Source organism: Mus musculus, chromosome 8, assembly GCF_000001635.26.
Source record: "Mus musculus strain C57BL/6J chromosome 8, GRCm38.p6 C57BL/6J".
In the NCBI taxonomy this organism is placed as follows: Eukaryota; Metazoa; Chordata; class Mammalia; order Rodentia; family Muridae; genus Mus; species Mus musculus.
In genome coordinates this window covers 80110020-80120447 of record NC_000074.6, presented here as the reverse complement: position 1 = coordinate 80120447, position 10428 = coordinate 80110020, and the positions used below count along the sequence as shown (strand labels likewise).

Below are 10428 nucleotides of genomic sequence, written 5' to 3'. Positions count from 1 at the left end.
GCAACAAAAAATAAGAGTCACCACAGCATGAAGAACTATAGTAAAGAGTCCCAGCATTAGGAAGGTTGAAAACCACTGCTCTAGTGTCAAAACTCAAGATTTCTCAAATGCACTTTGTCACTTTGCCCAGTTCAGAAGTGACTTTTCCTCTGGCGAGAGTTCCTTCTTTATCCACTGGCTTCAGTTTACCCAAGGAACCATGCTAAGAGGGAAGACCTCAGCCCCCCTACAGCTCAATAACAGTATAAACTTCTCTAAATACTATGCTGAATACAGTGGGGCTTTCCTGTAACCCCAGCATTCAGGCAGGAGGATTACAGAATATTCACGTCCAACCTGGTCTACACAGCAAATTCCAGACCAGCTAGGGCTACATAGTAAGACCTTGTGTCACAAAACAAGCAAACAAAACAAAATAAAGTCTGTGTGTGCCTGGTCTCCAGAGGATCCTGGCCTGTTTTGGCGTTATTATATAATAAAGCTTTCTTTATAAGATTGGTTTTTGACTGGGTATTTGACATTAGGAGAGTCAGGGCCAAGTGTGTTCACCTTCACAGTTTTACACCATTCATCTCTAGAAGGAATGTGTGTCTCTTTTGGACCACTAGGCATTGTGGAGAGAGCCAGGCGTACAAAGCAGTGTTCTCCTCCGGCCCATCCATAAATGTCGAGAGCCAGGCTGGCAAGCAGAGAGTGCTGCCCTCAGCAGCAGCTAAGCCTGTGGTCTCTGCTCCAGGCCAGGTTTCTGGAGGCACCGGACCTCCCTAGGGAACTGAGCCTAGAACTATGGTCGAGCATAAGTGCCTCACTGTCCCCTTTCCCTGAAGCCCTTTTGGAGAGCTTCCATTCCCGGGCTGGGCTGAGGCGGCTTCCCTGCTCTGTCAACATGGCAGCTGTCTCAGGCTTCCCTCTCCAACGGTAAATAGGTGCATTGTGAGCGAGGCAAAGGTCTGAGCTGTTGCTGCTCGTCCGCTGCAGGTGGCCAGCAGGTGAGAGGCTGTCAGGTTTGAGTGCAGCGGCCATGGCTTAGCTACAGATTTGCTTCCCTTTGTCCCCCTGATCTCTGCCTCATTTGTACTGACAGAAGAATGTCAGCTGTAAGTAGGTTTGATAAACTCTTCCTGGGCTGCGCTGCGAAGGCAGAGAACACGGAATCCAAATGATAATTGGCTGGGGTGTGTTTACTTGTTGTTTCTATCTTGCTGCTTAGTTCTTCCTCTTCTTTAGGGAAAGGATGTTTTCAGGAAGAGATTTGAAAGTCAACTTTTTTGGGGGTGGGGTGGGGTGTCGAAACAGGGTTTCTCTGTGTAGCCCTGGCTGTCTTGGAACTCCAGGCTGGCCTCAAACCCAGAAATCTGCCTGCCTCTGTCTCCCAAGTGCTGGGATTAAAGGTGTGCGCCACCACTGCCTGGCGAAAGTCAACTCTTAAAAACAAATTTAAGAGTTCAGAGTGAGGACTTACAGTTCAGAGCACTTACTACTCCTGCAGAGAACTTGAGTTCAGGGCCCCACACTTTCACAGCAGCTTATGACCATGTGAAATCCCAGAGCTAAGGTATCCAGTCACCAGGCACGACACACATATTGCACATACATACATACATACAGTCAAAGCACTCATACACATAAGACAAAGATAAGCAAGTATTTTATATTTTAAAGATGTTTGAATAGTCTGTCATCATGCTGGTCTTGAGGTGTTTAGTGCATTCTCACCACAACACTCTGCCTCCTCTCAGAGATGTGTGAGTACACATGGGCTAAGGCCTCAGACAGGAACTAAAGACTTGGGAGCAGAAGTCTGACTGAATGTATCCGTGAGAGGAGCCTCCCTCGGCGGCAGGCACACTCGCTGAGCTGCCCAGACCTAGAATAGCCCAGCCATAGCATAACAGAAAGTACAACTGAAGATGCCAGTGTGGTTTTTCCGTGCCAGTTCCTCTATATACGTTAAAAATATGGATTATTGAGTGTGTTTGTGTGTTTGAGTTTGTGTGTGTATGGCATGTAAACGTGGAGATTTGAAGCCTCAAAGCCCATACATTTTCCAGCACGGTCATACCTTCTAAGTCTTTACATATACCAAACTGGTAGTCAAGTATTCAAAGGTCACAGACTATAGACCACACATGTCATTCAAACCATCACCATGGAGATGAAAGAATGCAGAGGTCTCAGTGTGGTTCTTAAACTTTTAAAATCTTTTAACCGTCTTCATTTTCTGTCCTCCACTTCATAGTTGCTGCCCAGTTCTGGGAGTGACCAATCAGTGTCCCATTCCTTTCACTCCAGTGTGTCACCGCTAGCAATACAGTCCCGTGTACACAGTCAGCTCATGGGCTACTTGTATGTCACATATAATACACACACACACACACACACACACAACCTCTGAAGGAGACAGGCTCACATGTGGTGCATAGATACGTGTGAAGAAAAATCATTCACACGTACAAAATAAATAAATCTAGAATAAATAGTTTTTGTGTAAGAGAGAAACTTTCAATATTTGTCAGTGACTACAGCAACTGTGTTTGCCTTGCCCACTTGTGCTCCCAGTGCAGACTAAGGTGCTTAGCAATGAGATGGGGCTCAAGAATTCTTTGTTGAAATAATGAAAATGATTGAATTGCCATGAAAAACAAAGTAGCTAAGTATTCAAGTGCCTAGTCAGGGGATACTCATAAGTAGCCTGTGACATCAAGGACAACTTAAAAGACCACAGAGGGAGCCAGCAAAATTAGTTCTTGGAGGTCTCCAGCTTGAGGACTGAGTTTTGTCCCCTCGATGTGGGAGTTCTGAGTGGCTCATCACACTCAACTAGCAGACTGCCTGGCTCTGGGATCCTTGACAGAAGGCTAATGAACAGCCATTGCCACAGAGCACAGCGGCAGCTCAGCTGCAATCTTAGCCAGACCCAGTTATAACAGCCCCCACCCCCACCCCCACCCCCACCGCAGGCTCAACCCCTCTCAAAGTCCTGTGAACCTCCTTTGGGCAAGGGAACTAGAAATCACTCAGCCTGAGAGCAAGGAGGAGCCTGTGCAAACCCTTTCAAAGCCCAACAAAGCTCACCTCAGAGGGTCGCTCTCTGGTGAGCTTCCCTACCTGGAGCTCTTCCTGCCTTCCCACTGCTTAGACCCACAGGGTGCATAACAAAGTCTCCTGACACTTCATTGTTGAGCCCTTCCTCATCCTTGTGTGGTGTGGCAAATGTATTTCTCATAAAATCAGAGGCTTGGGAGAGACACTGAGGGTTAGTCACAGTAAAGCCTTCCCTATTCCAGATACTGACATTTGAAGTACAGATCTTTATTGCTGTAAGTCCCCATGACAAACATTTCATGACCTTGAGTAGCCACCTGTAGTACTGACAGTAACATTTTTATCATCTTGATGGAGCCTAGGATACAGTTTTGGCTTTAAAAAGTTAGCTAACTGATATGCAATATCTTACAAAGTCCCTTAAGGAATGGATCAGCACGGGAATAAAGACAAAATGTTTAAATATTCTGTATTCTTGAAGGAGAATGCCTTCAAACGATTGGTGTTTAGCGTCTAAAAGCAAAGTAGTGTGAAATGGTTCAAAGCGAGGAAAGAATGAATTTTTGTGGACTGTTGTTTAAAACAAAACAAAACATTTCCTGTGTGATTTCTATCTTCAATGACCGCCAATGTATTAGAACAAGGAAAGCCACTCACCTATGTCACTAATTGGGACATTAGTAAATGTAGAAGAGATCTGCTGAGGGACATGCATTAGGATTGGGTCAACTAAGCAGTCACCAGACTTCCTCTTGAGCCCTTCTCCCATACTTGGAATTTCTTATGTTTCCTTCTACTAGGTAGCTACCACTTAAGGTATATTTAGAGTTCCTGTCTATAAAAAATGAGTTGTTACAATATTTTGTACAGGAATTTTGTAAGGAAACCTATGCCCTATACATACACGTGTGAAACCCACTGTGCTATAAAAAAGAATAACTAAAGTATGTCTAAGATAAGAAAATATAATATATTTATGACACTATTAATTGTAAAATATGTAAAAACCTTCGGACTCACATTTAACATTTGGAATACATTAGTGGCAATATACCATGGAATAGTCCTCAAAAGGTGCAACAGGAATTACGAGGTACAGTGCCTTCAGGGAGATCTCAGAGTGATAAAGGCATCTGTGCACATAGCATCCCTCCTCAGTTGCCAGAAATGACGAGCACAAGGGCAGAGACCTCACAGTGCACCAATGGGAAGAGAGAGACAAGAAAGCACATTCTATGTACCAAGAATCCCGCCTTGGGAGATAAGAAAACATTTTAATATATTTTATCTGTTGTTAATTTAAGCAGTACCGTTGAGTAGTTTAGGCTGACGTAAAACATCACTTTCCAAGGAATTTCTGCTTCCTCTGAGCTGAGATTAAAGGCATAAGCTCTCACACTGGGCTTTCAACGTGATTCTGATTGTAAGAAGGAGAGAGGCATGATTCTGTGAGCAACTCTCTTTATAACAATGGAAGACTAGAGAGGGAGGGAGCGGCAGGCTAAGCACCTCCTACTTTGCTACAGTTGTCGGGTTCTCTCTGTCTTTGCTTCCACTTAGAGGAAATATTGGGTCAACAGTAGCAGTTTAGTATCAGATCCATTACAAACAAAGGACAAGTTCCTTGAATAAAAACATACAGCTTTTAGCACCAGACTCCCCTGGGTAGCATTTTGGTTCATGGTCCAGGATTGGACCATACAGAGTTACTCAGAGGAATTGGATTAGCCTGCTCATTCATCATAATGGAAAGGATTTGGGGAATCACCACAAATTAGGCAGATAGGCATGGTTGGGCAATACCATGAGAAGCAAAATTATCAAAGGCAAGATAGAACTTTTCAGAATAAGAAGGATAATATGAGCTCAGCTGAGATGCAGGAGAGAAATAGAAAGAGGGCAGAGATGGGAAATAGCAATAAGAAGCATCCTTTACTTGGCTCTCATGATCCAGGCCTTGTGCCCTGAAATTTACATATACAATCATGTTTCATTCTCACAGTGACGCTTTGTGTGATATAGTAAAATTACTTTCATTTTTAAAATGACAAAAACTGAAGCAGGTAGAGATTTAGGAACCTGCTCACGTCTATCTCCAGTAACCTGTACAACTGGATCTAGTTATATCCCAATTTGATTCCAAAATTCATATGCCAAGGGATCTAACTCACCAGAAACACAATATGTAGAGAAATCCTTGAATATTAAGGCTGGGAGACAGTTGGGCCTATACTGTAAAGGAATTTAATAACAATGCAAGGAATTTGGGGCTTTGTCCTGTGGGCCAGAGAAGCTATTGAAAATCTTTCTGGCTGAAAAAAGGCCAATATTAAAATTCAGAGTGAGGAGTATCTTCCAGCATTCAGGATAGACTGTGATGGGAAAACTTTACCAAAGAGACAACAGTCAGACTCTGGGAAATTATGGAAGACTTGAATTAAGTCAATGACACTAGAGACTAGCGGGGAAAGATCCATTTCCCAGGAGTTTGGCGGCTTGATGTAGGCTATGAAGATGAGGGAAAGGGGCAATGGGGGATGACTTGATGCCCTGGAATCTTGGACACAGAACAAATGGCGGCATTGTTCTTGTTAGGAGAATGACAAAGGGAGGAGTTGCTTAACTGGTACCAGGAGAGGCAGGACATTGCCCAGAACTTCTTCAGACTGTCCTAGAAGAGAGAACAAGGTGAGAGAGCCAAAGGGAAAAGGCAACTGCCAGAACTGCTAAGCTAGCAACATCGCACAGGTTAACAGTGGAACCAACTCAATCTTCAATTTCTTTTCCTTGATCCCTTGGTAACTGCTCTATTGAAAAATGGAATAAAATATTCAGAAAATATTGATTTTCAATATTTTGTTACTTGTCAATAAAAGTTTTGACTTCAGAAGGAGTTTCCCACAAGGAAATCTAAGTATAGAAATCCTAAAAGTCATAAAATTAAGTTGGTGAAGAGAATAGCTATAAAAATATCTCCTTTCAAAACAGTTGCCCTCAAAAGCCCTTTTTAATAATCCCTCTTGGGGCTGGAGAGATGGCTTAGTGGTCAAAGTCCTTGTAGCTGAGTCACTGGAACCAGAGTTTGGATACCATCACTTAGGTTATGTGTCTTGCAACCACTGCAATCCCTGTTCAAAGGGATCTGATGCTTTCTTCTATCTTCTGAGGCCACCAGCACACACATGTAAACATATGTTCATGTAGACATATACGCAGAAACACACAATCACATTCATAAGTAAAAGACTTAAAACTCTTAATTCCTTTAAATATGCCTTCATTTGGAAAGGCTCACCAAAAAGCAGTGATATTCATGTTCATATATAAAGATTTTGTTAAATAAAACCATATTTTTATTACAGTTTTATTTGTCCTAATTCTGCTTGCCTGTTTTGATCAGTATTAGGAAATCCACAATTTTACTATTGTGAGTCCTAACTTTTAACTTAACTCATAACCCAGAAACCAATCAATGTGTTTTTGCTGATTGAACAGTATCATAATGAAGTGATGGAGTTATTTCTACACTGTGTTAACATCCGTGTTATATGGGTTTTCCATCTCTGAGTAACAAATGACCACAAACCCAACAGTTTGAAATGCCCATCTATTGGCACAGAGTTCTGTATGCTAGTTCTTCATGGCATGGCTGAAACCCTTCTCAGCAAACAGAGGCTGCAACCAAGTTTTTGGCTTTGCTGAGTCTGACAGCTCTAGGGGAAAATCCAATTCCATGTTTCTAACTGCTGCTAGTAATATTATCTTCTCTACAGCCTGAGGCTAAAGTCTACCCTGTCTTGCCAAAAGCTGTTCACAACACACAGCCCTGTTCACTTAGCTCTCTCAGCAGCTCACAAGGTTGGGGTGTTATGCTTGCTTTCTTATAGGCAAGCCAGAGATATCATTTCAATGCCTTTATTTATGACTAGACAAGGAAACATTTTGCATTTTAAAAACATGTGATTAGATTATACCATCCAGATTACTGACCCTCCCCTTTCCATCAATTTATCAATAATCTTTGTCATATGAACTAACACATAGACTAACTCACCTAAAAGAAAAGAAACAAGAAAAGAAAGCAAGCAAAGATCATGGACCTACTTAGAATTCTTCCTACCACATGGGCTAGGAGCTGTTCATCAGCTACTAACAGTCACTTTTATACAGTGCTTTTTTTTATTCTTGTAAGAAAAGCTGTCTTAAATTTCTAGTAAATTTTGAATAACTCCCCCGTCCCCATTCTCACAGGTAACTTTGCTGACCTCCACTCTGCCTTTGTTTGCTGTTTCTTTTTTCCTTTGCTTCTTTATTTACCTTTCCTCTATCCATCTCTATGTCCCTCTTTTGCTCCCTTCCAGTAAAGACATTGCCATTTTGTGTGCATGGCAGTTGGTGACTTGGTATAACGTTACCTGCCTTTCTGCAGTGCCACCCATTCAAACTTCAAAGCTAACAAGCATCACTTGTGCCTCATATGGTACTGATGAGGGCGGGTAGGGTGATTACTCCATTGTACAGATGGCGATTGTCTTAGGGTTTCCATTGCTATGAAGAGACACCATGACCAAGGCAACTCTTAGAAAGGCAAACATTTAATTGGGGTTGGCTTACAGTCTCAGAGACTTAGCCTATTATCATCATAGTAGAAAGCATGACAACATGCAGGCAGACACAGTTCTGGAGAAGGAGCAGTTGTGCATGTTGATTCAAAAGCAACCAGGAGAGACTGGCGTTCTCAGGAAACTAGGAGGAAGCTCTCTTCCATAGTGGGTGGAGCTTGAGCATAGAAGGAGACCTCCAATACCCACCCCCACACTGACACACTTCCTCTAACAAGGCCACACCTCCTAACACTACCACTCCCTATGGACCAAGCATATCCTTGTTAAGTATCAAAAGAAGAGCTGGATGTGAAAGTATGTGCATTTAATTCCAGCACTCAGAGACATATGAATCTCTGAGTTAGAAGCCAACCTTGTCTATATAGCAAGTTCCAGGACAGCCGGGGCTACACAGAGAAATTCTGTCTTGACAAAACAGAAGAAAAAAGGAAGAGGAGAATGGGGAGAAGGAAGAGCAGGAAGAAGAGGAGGCAGAGGAGGAGGAGGCAGAGGAGGAGGAGGAGGAGAGGAGGAGGAGGAGGAGGAGGAGGAGGAGGAGAAAGTTGTGCTGAATGTGTTTCCCAAATCACATGGTGAACAAAGAAATTAGAAATCTTGAATCTGCTTCCTGCTCCCGCCGAGCTGCCAGATGCCCCGACCGTAGCCATCTGCGCCGCAGTCGGCCCGGTGCCCCCCGCCCCCCGCCTCCGCAATGCCCCCCAAGAAACAGGCTCAGGTCGGGGGCAGCAAGAAGGCAGAGCAGAAGAAGAAGGAGAAGATCATTGAGGACAAAACTTTTGTACTGAAGAATAAGAAAGAAGCAAAGCAACAGAAATTTATTAAGGCTGTCACTCGTCAAGTGAAATTTGGTCAACAGAATCCACGTCAGGTAGCGCAAAGTGAAGCTGAAAAGAAATTGAAGAAAGATGACAAGAAGAAAGAACTACAAGAGCTAAATGAGTTGTTCAAACCTGTAGTTGCTGCACAAAAAATAAGCAAAGGTGTGGATCCCAAATCTGTGGTGTTCGCATTCTTCAAACAGGGACAGTGTACTAAAGGGATAAATGTAAGTTCTCTCATGACCTCACTTTGGAGAGAAAATGTGAAAAACGAAGTGTTTACGTTGATGCAAGAGATGAAGAACTTGAAAAAGATACTATGGATAATTGGGATGAGAAAAAGCTGGAAGAAGTAGTAAACAAGAAGCACGGTGAGGCAGAAAAGAAAAAACCAAAAACTCAAAGAGTGTGCAGACATTTTCTTGAAGCTATTGAAAATAACAAGTATGGCTGGTTTTGGGTGTGTCCTGGAGGTGGGGACAACTGCATGTATCGCCATGCACTTCCTCCTGGATTTGTGCTAAAGAAAGACAAAAAGAAAGAAGAGAAGGAAGACAAAAATCTCATTAGAAGATCTAATTGAAAGAGAGCGTTCTGCCCTAGGTCCAATTGTTACCAAAATCACTCTAGAATCTTTTCTCGCTTGGAAGAAGAGGAAAAGACAAGAAAAGATTGATAAACTTGAACAAGATATGGAGAGGCGGAAAGCTGACTTCAAAGCAGGGAAAGCACTGGTGATCAGTGGTTGTGAGGTATTTGAATTTTGTCCTGAGCTGGTCAATGATGATGATGAGGAAGCAGACGATACCCGTTACACTCAGGGAACAGGTGGTGATGAGGTTGATGATTCTATGGGTGTAAATGACATAGATATAAGCCTGTACGTCCCAAGAGATGTAGAAGAGACAGGTATCACTGTGGCCAGTGTTGAAAGATTCAGCACCTATGCATCAAATAAAGACGAGAACAAATTAAGTGAAGCTTCTGGGGGTCTGGCTGAAAATGGTGAAAGAAGTGATTTGGACGAGGACAGCGGAGGGGGAGGACAGGAAAATGGATCCATCGATGCTGTTCCTGTTGATGAAAACCTGTTCACTGGCGAAGATCTGGATGAACTAGAAGAGGAATTGAACACTCTTGACTTAGAAGAATGACGAGGATGAAAACTAGGTCAGCTCACTAGGATCAACATGAACTGAGATTGACTCCATTAATTGTTTGGCCACCTAGAATCAGCAGGATGTTTCTTTCCCCATGATGACCCTGGAGGGATTCTGTCCTCCACAAGAGGAGTACTAGCCCTGTGTCCTCTCTTCTGACCTTGATTACATCTCATAGTAAGTTCAGAGTAGTAGGTGATAAATTAAAAATGGTCATTATAAAAGATGATTGTCGTTGTAACTGTCCACTCATGTAGGAAGTGTAACCGCTTTTCCAGCTTCTGGTTTTCATTGGGCATGTGTAATCTCCAGAAACAACAGATTCACACTTAAGATACTTGCGTTTGATGCAGTTTTTAGTGAGTGGTGTCCTTTCCTTTGTAGAGACTGCCTGAAAGGTGAGCACTGTACTTGATAAAGGAAACTGCATATGCAGATTCAGTATTGTACTTCTGTGGACAATTAGGTGGACACTGAGAATGGGACTTGTCAACCTGACAGGGTCAGCTACAGTGCCCTGTGTTAAAGCTATTTGAAGGTCTCCCCTTTTTTGCCAATAAGGTTGTAAATAAAAACCAAAAAAAAAAAAAAATCTTGAATCCACTAGTGGTATGCTGTCCTCTAGTTAGAGGACTTTTTTTTTTTTTTCCAAAATCTTTCTCAATGCAGGATTCAGAGAACCTTTTCCTTCATTAATGGTCTCTTCTGCCATCAAGGGTGGATTAAGGAATGATAACCTCCTGAAGAAGCCACTAATGACTTCAGGTCTGACAGAGTATT

The 10428-nt window shown here is 42.7% G+C and overlaps 1 pseudogene; it reads left to right on the top strand.

Moving 5' to 3' along the window:
• Positions 8280 to 10031, top strand: Gm5909 (predicted gene 5909; annotated as a pseudogene).